Source organism: Protopterus annectens, chromosome 5.part0 (assembly GCF_019279795.1).
Source record: "Protopterus annectens isolate FY-2018-M chromosome 5.part0, PAN1.0, whole genome shotgun sequence".
In the NCBI taxonomy this organism is placed as follows: domain Eukaryota; kingdom Metazoa; phylum Chordata; order Ceratodontiformes; family Protopteridae; genus Protopterus; species Protopterus annectens.
The window spans coordinates 1,839,184,937-1,839,199,359 of NC_056735.1; positions in this window are offsets into that span (position 1 = coordinate 1,839,184,937).

Here is a 14,423-nt window from a genome sequence, read left to right on the forward strand (position 1 = left end):
GTACACATTTCATTTCATACAATACCAAAGTAAACACAACCAGTCTGGAGTTTTGACTTTTATTGACAAGTACTTAGAATTCTATTGATATATGACCTGTATTTCAGTATTACTTTCCTACGAGCTTGTTTATTTATTGCTCTGAATACTACAAGCTAGATTGTTACTCACCAGGCTCGTGATGCAGCCTTAGCAGCCTGCTGGCATGGGCGTCCAAGTTGGCAGCCCTCTCATCTGTAGCTGTGCAAGTGATAAGAAAAACATTTATGAAAACCTATCCATCACATACACAGGCTGAACTTTGAAAAACAGTTATTGTGACTGATACTTATACATGCCTGGAGCATTGCCCACCCAGGCATCTTGGATCCACTGGTTCAAGTGCTCCCTCTTTCTTCGCTTCAAGTCAGCAAAGTGGTGCCGGACCTGCTCACCAGTCCGAGGGATGCTAGTGGCACTGGTGAGATTGCTGATGAGAAGTTCCCAGGCCTCCATTTTGTACTGGGAGTCCTGGTACTGGTCCTGCAACAGTCTCATGTCATGGTTTTCTACAAGTAGTCTGACCATGACCCTGGACTCCTGAATGCTGCAGCACTGTGCCTGAAAGTGCACACCTTCACTGATACCAGCCATAGTGCCTACAGTGGGGAGCTACAACTGGTTATGAGCAGTATTCCTGCCTGTGAGGTTTAAATAGGGCTGATTTCCTGCCCTTTGCTGTGATTAGACAGTTTTGAATATGCTGAGCTAAGCTAAGCACCAGGAAAACCTGCTTAGCATAGGTAAGCATTACTTAAAGGGTTAGATGCTAAGCCTTGTTCACTAGTACGCAAATCCTCTTAGCTACACTCACTCTTGCTAAGCATACATATTTCAGCAATGCTTACTCCAGCTAAGCACAGCTGAGCTCAGTTTAGCATTGCTCAGCTGTTATTTTATGGACCATCATTAGTATTATTACTTATTATGATTATTATTATCATTATTATTATTATTATTATTATTATTCTCATTTTATGTACTTTCATTACATTCTTTTGTGGCTGTACTGTATGGGACACTTGTGTTTATGTGGGGGTTTCACATCTGTACTACAGTGACACCTTGCATTTGGACCTGCTACACTACCCTGATCAACAAATGTGTAATATTCACTACCTATTTATAAAAAAATATATTTTAGCCATGTTTCACATATGAAAATTAATGGACTATTTTGGGGCTCAAACTGTGACTGACTGCATGTTAAGTGAATGCTCCAACCACTACGCAATTCCACTTTCACTGTTTTGGCTATATGTTTCTATTTAACACCTTTAGATGTTTAAACTCTGCTATGCACAGATGCACATCATGCACACCTTCTCAGCTGCACTTAAACTTTATTGGGAACAGAAAAAAAATATTTAACTTTGTGTTCTATTTTTATTTTACTTTAGGGGTATGCATATTGCTTTCTGCCTATTAGGGCAGGACATCTGGACAAAACCTGACATGATGGGGGGGAAACAGGGACAGATTTTAAATATTGCTCTGGCCAACTTAGAAAGTTGGTAGGATAACATGCTTTGCATTGCCATGACTTTTCTGAAGGGTACAATGTCTGACATTGCATTGTCTGTCATTATTTTCTGATTTCACTCTTTAATAATTTTCCACTATTTTGCCAGCCATCTTCATATGTGGAGTGGACCACACTTATGAGACTAATATCTGGAATTCTGCGAATATCTGTATGGTTGAGGGGTATGTGTGTGCATTTGCATACATTTCCTACTTCTGTAGCATGCAGAAGTGCCATATGGCTTTAGCAATACAAGGGTGTGTGTCTCAGAAGCTGTGACACATCCCCTGTATTGTTTCCTCTTGCCATTTTCATTTTCAGTGTCTGCAGACACTGATGATGTTATTTTTTACATGTCAATGTCCGCGGACCCAGAATACTGGCATAATATTAGAGCTAAGCTCTAATATTATGCCAGTATGGCTTAGAAAGTGCAGTACGGCACCTTCTGAGTGCAGGGGGTGTGTTTAGTGTCTGTGCACTGCTTGGACACGCCCCCTGCCCTCTTACATGGATTGTGTCTGTGTAGAGGGTACGGCAGCACACTTTCATGAATATGCAAGGCGCCCTGCTGCTCTACATGGACACAGAACACTGCATGCAAGAGTAGCTTATTCTTGCACAGAGTGTTCATGAATCCCGGGGTGAGGGTATTCAGGACTACTTGTAATATAAACAAAGTTCCATGCTTCTGCAAATTTCTTGAACTGCTGACTAGTAAACTATGCACCATTGTCAGAAATAACTTTGTGCAGACTACCATGGACAGAAAAATGTCTCTTCAACTTAGTAATGACAATATTGGAAGTTAGGGAAGTAGGTCAATCTTGAACCAATTTGAGTAAGATTCTACTAACACAAAATAATGTTGACCATTCCACTCAAAGATATCTGTAGCTACTGTCAACCAAGGAAGTTCAGGAATCTGACTTAACTGAAGTGGTTCTTTCTGTTGATGCGGCTTTGTACTATTACATACTGAACAAGATGAAAGTACTTTCTCAATATCTCTTGGCATAGAAGGCCAAAATATTAGAACTCTCTCCCTTCTTTTGGTAGAATCAGTTCCTGGGTTGCCACAATGCAAGATCTTAATGTACTCTTGTTGCAAGTATTTTAGAACAATCACTTTTGGACTTTTTATGATGATACCATTGTCTGACAAAATCTCATCTCTGTATGGAAAATACTACTCCACTTCTACTGGTAAACAAGATTGCTTTGAAGGCCATCCTCAACTGATAAAGAGGTTTAGCTTCTGAACTGGATCTGAAGCTGTGTGTGTTCTGAGCTCATCAAGGTGTGTGGAAGAAAAAATTCTCACTTCCATGACCTCAAAATCAAGTTGCTCATTGTTATGCTGTTCTGTGTTTTTTTTCTAAGTGATATGGATAAGGTATCAGCAAGATAAAGAAGTTTGCCTTTTGTGGAAACAAGAGTGAAATTGTACTTCTGCAATTTGAGCATCATACATTGCAGTCTAGCTGGAGCTGCATCCATAGGCTTTCTCAAAATATTAACTAGAGGTTGGCGATCAGTTTTGATCTGGATAGGTAGACCCTAAATATAATCATGAAACTTTGAGCATGCAAACACACTTGCCAAAAGCTCTTTCTCAATCTGAGCATACTGCATCTCAGTCTGGGTAAGAGTTCTCAATTCATAGGCTACTGGTCTACCCTCTTAAAGATTGACTGCTCTTAGACCAAACTTAGAAGTATCACAAGATATAGTAACTGATTTGCGAACATCATAGTTGCTGAGAGTTGGTGGGTTAGCAATTTTCTGCTTCAGGGCATCAAAATCTCTTTGGTGCTGTTCTGAACATGACCAAATTACATCTTTGCATGTCAGTTCTCTGAGTGGTGCTGAAAGTTGGTTTAAATCTGGAATGAACTTGCTTAGATAGTTGACCATGCCAAGAAATCATTGTAGGGCTTGGATATTACCTGGAGCTGGCATCTCGAGAATTGCTGTTTGCTTGGAAGGATCTGGTCATAAGCCTGAACTGGTAAACAAGTGACCAACATAAGTAACTTCTCATAGCCTGAATTTGTACTTCGGAGGATTCAGCTTAAGATTCACCTCATGTGAATCTGTGCTGTGGAATAAAATCCTGGTATATGTGAGGCAGAGCACCTCGCTGGCCTTGTTCAAGAGAAATCTTGACCAATGGATGGGAGATCGCAGATATACCCCAGGGATTACCTCAGTGTCACTGCTCGACAGAGGCACAGCAAAATAATGGGTATAGTTCCCCATACTAAAGGGGTGGCGTAAGCCACAAAACTACGGGCTAGGCTTGTAAATGCCCTCGGGCAGATAGCCTAGTATGAACCTATGAACCTATGAACCTATGTGCTCTTTCAGGAACTTTCTTGAGGTTTATGCCATGTTTGACTTCACCATTGCCTCCTACTAGAATATCATCTACTATTATAGCACAGGAATAGCCAGAAAAAAATTACTCCATTGCACACTGAAAGACTTCACTGGCAGAATTTATTCCAAATGGCATTCTCAGACATCAGTATCTTCCAAATGGCGTACAAAATGTGGCTAGCAATAAAGATTTTTGGTCAAGCAAAATTTGCCAAAATAAACTCTTTGCATCTAAGACAGAAAAAAACATTTGCATTTGGCATGAGGGCAGCAACCTCCTCAACTGTGTGTATTGGATGATGAGGCTTTTTAATGCTTTGTTCAAATTTCTTGGAACAGTACATATTTTTATATCATCAAAGCTTCTCTTATGAGCTACCACCATGGAGGATACCCATTCAGTAGGTTCTTCTACTGAACAAATTATTCCTAGCTGTACCATTTTGTCTAGCTCAGCTTTGACTCTGCTCTGCATAGCTACCGGAACTTTCTGTGCTGGTCTGATAACTGGGATGACCTCTGGGTCTAACTTTATGGAGCACACAACTGGTAGTTTGCCTAGTTTGCCTGCAAAAATATCAGCATACTCAGAAAAACTAGTTTGGGTGAAATTTGAGCTGTTGCCATTCAGGCATACATGGTGAACTTCTTTATTAAGTGAAAGCGGTCCCATTTTCAAACTGTCTCTGAGGCCAAATAATGACTGCTCGTGCCTCTTGACTACAAAAAATTGCAAGTCATAGCTGTTCCCAGCAGAGTAACATGAAAGCACTACTGAGCCCTTGGTTTGAATCTCTTCACCACCATAAGCAACAAGCTTTGCACACTTTGTCAAATCAAGTTTTTTCTGCAGCTTTTACGCAAATGTTTCTGCTGACATAACATTGCACTTTGATCCAGTATCTACGTTGGACTCCCATTAATCCAAACAGTACAAAAGATCTCATTCTTTGCCCACAAATCTACTCCATTAACTGTTTCATCAAGCACAGACACACCATCAACATAAGAAGCAGGTTTGCAGCTTTCTAATTGATCAAATTGCCACTTAGAATGCCCTCCCTTAATAAAAGAATGTTCCTTATTTGATTTACAAAATCTTTTGAAATGATTCCACTTATTGTGGGAATGACACTGCTGACCAAAAGCTAAGCACTTTTCTCTTTTGGGTTCATGATTACCACAACAATTACAACAGTTGACTACAAAGTTGGGTGGGGGCACATGTTTTGTCTTTGCTGACTCACCCTTATACTTCACTGAGCATGTTCAGGAATTTGCTGGAAAGACTCGGGGTTTCCCATGGAATGTTACAGGACCTGCAGTAGCTGACATGTGCTCGGGCCTGTTTCTTTTAGCCATGTGCTGCACTGCATACTATCTACATGAACTTTGTCACTGTGCCTTCCACAGCTATTCTATTCTCATTTGTAAGCATACATGTGTGCTTTTCTGTGAGCTCGTATGTCTGACAAATCTTAATAGCCTTATTTAATGTCAAATCACTGTCTCAAAGCAAAATCTTTTTCACTGTGTCATTATTAATACCACACATAAACCTGTCTTTTATCAACTCATCTCTGAAATCACCAAATCTGCACGTTTTAGCCTTATTTCTCAAGTCAGTTATATATGCTGCAAATGTTTCACCAAGCTTTTCATCCCTTGTATAAAATAAGTGCCTTTCCATTGTAAAATTAATTTGGGGGATACACATTTTTCTAAATTTATGTTTTAAGCACACTGGGTCTTTTCTTGTTTCAGCCGGTACCATAATATGACCGTCTTCCCCCTCCCCTCCAAACACAGTAGGTGCATACACAAATGAAAACTCTCTTTCAATGGCCAAATTAAGATGGATAAATGCTTTTGTATGTACATCTTTGTCAAAAAAGCAGCCTGTATGAAAATATCATATTCCTGCTCAAACACTCTCCAATTTTCTGTAATACTGTTATCAAACGGTGCGGGTCTGCGAAATCCTTCTGCCATTCCCACTGAATATAGTAAAACAGAATGCAAAATGGCTCTTGTAATTATGTACAAACATTCACACACACCAGGTACTTGTAATAATATTCAAATGCACAATCAACTCTTTGAAATACTGTACTCTGTGAAATATGCTTTGAAATAACTGTACTTTGCAAAATATTCTTTTAAACAACTTTACTTTGTGAAATAACTGCACTGTAATACTGCACACACTTGCAAAAATGTTGCACTCCAGATATTTTGAATAGCTTTAGTTAATACAAATAACTAGCACATAGTGAAAAAATATGGTTGTTTTCCTTGTTTTATACATTTTATGGGATTCGGATATTGTTTCAAATGTTTTTGTAATTATTTTGAATATTTTAATCAATATGTTGCAGTTTCGGACATTTAGTTTAATAAGAAATTTGTTTTGAGCATTCTGAGTGCTTTGTTTTATATTTGTAGTGAAAGAAATCATTTAAGCAAGTTTTAGTACCTATATTTTTTTTCTGACCTGTTTCGTGAGTTGTTTGAGCAGTAGGGATGATCCACTCCTATATATTCCTCCAGCTTTAACCGGTTGCCTCATGGCTGTAACTCTGGATCCCTTTCTGACACCATGTCACTCTTATTATGTGCATTAAGAAGATGATGAGGCTTGAGTGTTCGTTAAAGTAGTTTATTATATACAAACACATCAGTCAGGATAGATGACAGGAACATTAAACTTAAATTAACTATCTAACTAACTGACTATATACTTGCATGCTCTCACTCTGGCTGCTCACTCAAAATGGCACTCTTGCTTGCACATGCTCAGTACTTATGTGTACTGCTGACTCACTGGAAAGCTTCTTAAAGGTATTTCACACACACTGATCTACACTTATGTTGTTTTTTACATACTTTTCAAAAATAATTCAAGCAACTGTGTGGCATGACAATTGACTAAATACTTTGCACTTTTTTTCTTTCATACCTGTAACCACATCTAGTCCATAGGATTCATAAGACTTTCATAACAGCCATCATTACCGTGCCAATAGCCACCCTCAGGCCGTACCCTCTTTCTCAAGGAGAGGTAAACCAATTAGTCTCAGGGTACTGGGTCTCCTCCTTTTTACTGATCCCCAAACTGAGAACCAGGACCTCTGGTTAACTAAGCTTGAAAAATTTTTATCGAGAGCCCATCTGATACTTGTGCCTTTAGAAAGGACTTGCCTAGTTAATATCTGATGTACTGAAAATGGACTCAAAATCTGAAAATGCTTCTGCTTAGCCTACTTAACACCAGTGATAACTAAGGGTATATCAGCTAACTTTAAGGATGTTAATTATTTCGTTATATTCCACACTTATTAAGCCAATGACAGTGTAAATTGCCACATTCAGGATGTACCTCATTCAATATCAAACAACATACTGAAGTTGAGGCTCTTAACTAAGATTTCAGCATTAAAAACTTAGGCTACCAAGACAGGCTAGAAATGTTATCCCTTAACTCAGTATCTTATAGACTCTTAAAGATTGATATGTACCATTTGGCATCCTGTTGTCCTTATCCTCCTATTTCTTCACAAGTCTAATAGTTTAGCAAATGCCAGAACCAGCCACCTAAATCTTAACCATTAGATAAACAGAACACAGCAGAGATATACATTCATTATGCAGTGTCTCCCCATCTTTGGGATAAACTATCCCTGCAGATTAAGCAGTGTAATAAATTATTATCCTTCAATATAACTTCTGAAGAAGTGCACATGCTAAGCTATTTTTAGGGACTAAGTCAGTTAATTCTAGTTTATGGAATAGTGTAAAGACTAAACTGTTTGAAGGAGCAGGATGCTTTGTGTTGGAAGTTCACTGGAAAGTGTATTTATATTAAGCAAGTGAAGATAGACAGCGATTGGGAGGGCTTGAGTGCTGGAGATTACAGTGGATCACTTTAATAAAAGCAGCTGCCCAAGGTTCTACTACTGCCATGTGCAGCATTTAGTGTTTTTTTTTTCTGAAAGAATTGTACAAAACTCAATGACATTATCAGCATTTATTGGTGGACAGAGCAGTGATACATTTACACCAGTAGAGGGCAGTAGGTTCATAGGTTCATAAGTTCATAGGCTCATACTAGGCTATCTGCCCTAGGGCATTTATAAGCCTAGCCAGAGTGTGTTTGGCTTTCGCCACCCATTTTAAATTAATTTTGCTATGCCCTTTTTCAAGGTTAGTATACTGTGCCTCTGTCTAACAGTGACACAGAAGTGATACCCGGGGTAAACCTACGATCTCCCATGCACTCATCAAGATTCCTTTTGAAGAGAGTCAATGAGGGACTCTACCTAACCTGGACTGGGATTTTATTCCAGAGTGAAGGGAGCATCTGGGTTATGAATCTGTCCCTCCAGCATGTCCTATTTATTTCAGTGCTGAGGTTCAAGTCTCTCGAGCGCGTAGCTCGATGGGATTTGGATTTTCTGAGGTGCAGCACGTCCATTAATTCCGGGTTGGACATGGCTTTATACATCAGGCACAGATCGCCTCTGAGCAGGCGGTATGCCACTGAGTAGAGCTGGAGTTTCTTTAACCGGGCAGCATATGGCATCTGTTTGAGCCCTTTGATCCTCTTGGTGAGGTACTTTTGGGGTCTTTCCTGTTGCTGCAGGTGTCTGGTAAGGTACATCCCAAAAGGGGCATTGTACTCAATTATGGGCCTGATGAGGGATGAGTAAAGAGGCACGATGACCTCCCTTGATCTAGATGTGAATCCCTTCATGATTAGGTGGGCTATATAAAATGTTTTTCTAACCACTTTGGCCACGTGGTTGTCAAATGAGAGATTGCTATCAACTTGGGTCTCCAGGTCCCTAATTACTTCTTCTGTACTTAATGGATTACCACCTATGTGGTAATTTGTGGGAACTTTGTTTTTGCCAAAGGGGATGACTATACACTTTTTGGCGTTTAGCTTGAGGCCATGGCTCTGGCACCAGTTGCCTGTTTCTATGAGGCCCTTTTGGAGGATGCTTGTGTCGGCTGGAGAGTCGATTATGGCGCCCAGTTTGCAGTCATCTGTGAACTTGGTCAGCCACAGTCCTTCTGTGTTGGCCTGTACCTCCAAGAAATATATGCCGAACAAGAGAGGTCCCAGGACTGAGCCTTGTGGGATGCCACTTGTAACTGGTTTGGAGTCTGACATGGCTCCAGCAATTCTAATCATGTGGGTTCTGTCCTTGGTCCAGTTTGCAACCCATCTAGTGACATAGGGGTTTATATTTAAGCTGGTGAGCTTATCTATAATGCCCAAGTGGGGTATTGTATCGAAGGCTTTTGCGAGGTCCAGGTAGGCTGTGTGGACCACCTTCCCCTCGTCAATGGCCTTGGTGACTGTTTCAAAGAAATCAACCAGGTTTAAGAGGCAGGATCTGCCCTTAACAAAGCCGAACTGGGTAGGATCCAGTGTCTGTAGGTCCCCAATATCTTTAATTATGAGGTCCATGATGATCCTTTCCATAGCTTTGCAGACCAAGCTAGTCAGGCTTAAGGGGCGATAGTTTCCAGGATCCGTTGAGGCACCACCTTTGTGGAGAGGGACCACTGTTGCTGTACGCCACTCTTTGGGTACATATCCTGTAGTAAGGCTGAGATTGAACAGTAGTTTTATGTTTGGGTTTAGCTCTTCTTGGAGTTCATGTAGGACGCAGCCTGGGACACCGTCTGGTCCCAAGTCTCATTTAATTTAGTAGTGGAGCAGTTGCCCAAGGTATCAATTTTCATCACCTAATATGGCTTGGAGAAACCCACTCACAGATGCAGAGAGCAAAATTAAAAAAGAAATGACTAGTACAGGTACTAGACGAAAAGTCACATCAAATAACCTGCAAATATATAGTGCATATTTCCACCCTGCTGCATTTGAGGAGACAAAAATCTCTCATAACTCAACAGCTAATAGCAGTTACATTTATAAACTGCCTTCAAGCAATCAAAACTGTTGAACTAGCCTGACTTTCTCCTCTCTGACCAAAGGACAAACATGATTTTAATTTTAACTCCTAGATAACTTAAAACAGCAAATACAGTGCAGCTATTTACTGGAATGTGTCAAAATAAGATCTTAAAATGCTTAACTCATTTGAAGCTTTATTTTTAACTATGCATCTAACTATCTGTGCCCTCTTGCATACCATATGGCTTCTTTTATGTCTATTATTATATTTGCAGTTTTTTAGTTCTTATTTTCAGTCATGCAACATTAGTAGTTTCTGAATGAATTTTACTCCCTTCCAACTGATGTAAAATTTGCCTGTATATATTTAATTTCACTCACTCTGCACACATCCACTATTTTATCTAATTTAATTTCTGTTTCTAATACTTGGTATTTTTTTAATGCTGCAAACAATTCTATCCTTATCATAAAATCAAACAAGTTGCCGAATTCACATGCAAGGATTAGTGAAAGGGAGTAATAAAAACTGTACAGTTCATGTTAAAAAGGCCCTGCTACCACAACACAGGATGTTGCGATTCAGTGACATATTAACAGTAATGAGCAAAGACATAAATACTGGCGAATTTGCATGTCTCTAAATCTTATTTATTACCACTCTGTGCAGATCATTGTTGATCTGCAAATTGCGGTGGTTAATTGCTGATTGTATAAGCACTGACATCCCCCCAGTCACTATCTCACCAACATACACACACACAAACGTGTGGATATATATATATATATATATATATATATATATATATATATATATTTATATGTGTATACACACACACACACACACACACACACACACACACACACACACACACACACACACACACACACACACACACACCATAGTCTCCTTACCTGTCCCAAACTTGTCTGTCTTCCCACTATCTAGCGTTCCTCCCACAATCTAATCACCATAATAGTATAAGTGCAATTATGGCACATTTGTAGTTTCCCCTGGTGGCTATTATTTCCTTATGCAACTGATCTCCATTTTGCTGTAACTGCCATTATGGCACACAAGGTGAGTGTAATCCCTCATATCTAGTGGCACCCACCAACCATGACCCCCATACTATTATTGTGTTCAGTAGATGAACAAGGCCTTTTGGTCATGTCCACTACCATGACATGGTGGGGCCAGGTGTGCTGATCTACACAGCTGAGCGATTTCTTAAATCACTTGGTATGTAGATGCCATCTTGGGGCAGTTCTGGGGGACAGAGCACATGTCTAATTAGCATATGCTTCTCCTTCAGACTGCATCATCAGTGTTCAATGTGGCTGTGGAGCCAGCCCTATGCAGTGCTGTATTCATGCTAGAACACTGCCTATCACAGTGTTAGTGCCATTTCTGAATACAAAAAGGTTGCTGTAACATACTCTGTGTTTTTGTTGTTTTTTCACTTCAGTCACATAAGCATTTATAGTTTTCTGAGCCTTTGATTTCTACTGAAAAATTAATGTTTTACAAATATAAGATTTTCATTGACTCACAGTATGCTTAAACATCCTTTGTTAGAACTGTTTAATTTCCCATTTTCCTCATCTCTGAGGTTAAATGTTGTAAAAGAATATAGCTTCCTCAGGGAAACTACTCATTGTATTTTATTTTTTTTTTCTGCAGTTTCAGTCATTGTGAAATATAGCTCAAACCTTTGTGTCCAAAGCTTTCAGTGTGTAGAAAGATTACCATGCAGCTTGTAACAATATAAAAACTAAGAGAGCTTTGTGGCTCAGTGTTTTTTTTCTGAATGAACTGTGCAAAACACAATTACATTGCGAGAACTGGATACAAAATGTAAACATGTTAGGGCTTGAGAATTTATGTGAAATTCAAAACACTAAAGTTGTTTAAGTTGTTTCAGCATTTATACTGTAAAAATATGAAAGACTAGAAGTTTCATGTAATACTTTTATCAGTAACAAAAAAAACTAAATTAGTTGTTGGGCTTCTCTTTGTTATGAGACAGTCACTGTATCATATAGTGGAAATTGTCCTACTTCTGAAAGTTATATATTGGTGACCATGCAGTACACAAGGTGTATCTTGACCTGGCCAAGGCATTCAACTCTATTCCCCATGCTGACATCATAGAAAAATTAAATATTTTAAACATCAACCTATTTGGGACAAGATGGGTAGCAAACTGGCTGAAACACAGAACCCATGTAGAGCAAGTTGCAGGAGCCTCATCAGAAAGTACTAAAGTGACCAGCAGTGTCCCTCAGGGCACAGCATTATGACCTCTCATTTTTTTGGTATTTACTTCTCAGATCTCCAAGCAGACAGTCAAGATCTTTGGCTAACAAAGTATGCAAACATTTGTAAAATGGAGCTTGTTGGTAAGCCACCCTATGACACCAAACTCCTCCAGCACGCTCCCTCAAATTAAATGCTAAATGTGTAGTATCATCACTTGTAGTATATAATCTCTCCCCTCATTATAGTGTATAGATAAGATACCACTACAAAATGAAAATGTAGTCAAGGATCTAGGTACTTGGGGTGATAGCTCCCTCTCTTTTCACCATCATGACGATTGTCAGGAAATCCTTTTATTTAGCTCAGCTAATCGCTAAGGGAATATCATCAAGGACTACAGAAGTAATAACTCCTTTATACTCAGCACTGATCAGGCTAGTTATCAAGTACAATGACCCCTTTGGGAGGTATCTCACTAAACATATCAGACAATTAGAAAACGTCCAAAGGTTCCTAACCAGAAAGATCACAGGCTTCAATTTTTGAGCTACCAAGAGAGGCTGGGAGCTCTGTCCTTTTATTCTGCATCTTAAAGACTTGAGGAGAGACCTTTTTCTTGTTTACGGTGCAATTAGAGATGCAACTGTCTTATACTTCCTGTTTCTCCTCTGCAAGTCCAATATTTCCATCAATACTAGAACCAAGGACCTAAATCTTCACCAAAAGATAAATAAGACAGGGTGGAGGTACATGTTTATAACTCAGCACCTCCCAAACTACTGTTATAAACATTTGATGCTTGTTAAGCAATGTGACTCACCATCTGCCTTTAAACATAAACTACATTGCTGGATGGTTTCCACAAAGTTACTCTGGGATTGACTGGTATGGCCGTCTTGGAGAAAGAAGGTGTGGCCTGAGAGAAGGTACTGGCAAGGTGTGAATGGTCATAAGACAGCAGCCCTTGAATATCTACAAATCTATGAACCTGTGGATGCAAGAAGCAGACCTTTATTATCTTCACTTTTCTTCTGACACCATGTAATATATATTTCTGTGTGCAATAAAGCTAGGAATTGTCTAATGAGTAAGGAGGAGAGTGAGGTGAATTCACATCAACAGCTTTACATAAAGACCTGAAATATTAGCAGTAACCCAGTTAAGGTAATATCCATGCTTAAAATGATACAGACAATATCCTACACATGGAAGAGTGGGATAGTAATTGAATACATATAAAAATATACATGTGCACATTAATATCTCAACTGTTTGGAAGACAGTCATTTGCAATGAGTAAAAATGATGGTCCCTGTTATTTGCTGGAAGCATAAATCTGCAGTGTCTGCACACTAAGTATAGTTTTCAAGGATCATCCAAGCTTCTTAAATTCTTGAATGAAAAGCACAGAATCAAACGTTGTAACCACACAGAGGGTAAAGATATTAAATTCAGATAAAACCAGTAGAAGCTTGAATAACAAGTATAAAAACGCAAAAAAAACAAATTATATATATATATATATATATATATATATATATATATATATATATATATATATATATATATATATATATATATATATATATAATTCCTGGAGCTCAAAGCTAAGTGCTTTCAGCATAATGCCTTCATCTGAAGGCATTATACCAAAAGCATTTATCTTCGAGCTCCAGGAATTATATACATATTTTATTTGTGTTTTTATACTTGTTATTCATGCTTCTATGGATTTTATCGGAATTGCATATATTTACTCTCTCCGTGGTTGCAGTATTTGATTCTGTGACTTTTCAATTTTCTATTTTGGATACACTACATTTAGCAGTTTCTGTTGCGTTCATTTCATTTCAAATTCTTGAATGAATTAACATACTCTGAAGTAGCTCCATCGGAGATTGTATATGGCACAGTCTGAATGTATTAATTTGAGCCTCGGTGAGGCACCCAATAGCATGTAACTTTTTTTCAAGACTAAGTCTAAATGCTTGCAGAGAAACTTGTGGACAAAGAGGTCAACTCTGGGAACTCTAATTGGCATTCAGCTTTTATTGACAGATAAAAATCAAAAGCTCTGGTAATTAAAAATGTCTGTCCACAGCAAAGGACGTGGAAAAGACATGGGGAAAAAGTTTAATGCGATATCTAAAATAAATAAATAAATTGAAAGGCAGTGCTCTAAATCAGAATCTTGGGGCAGACTATAACTGTGTGTGCTTTAGATAACAGAGTGGTTCCCAGTTTGGTTTTGAAAATTGTGTTATGTAATATGAGAACCACAAAAGTGG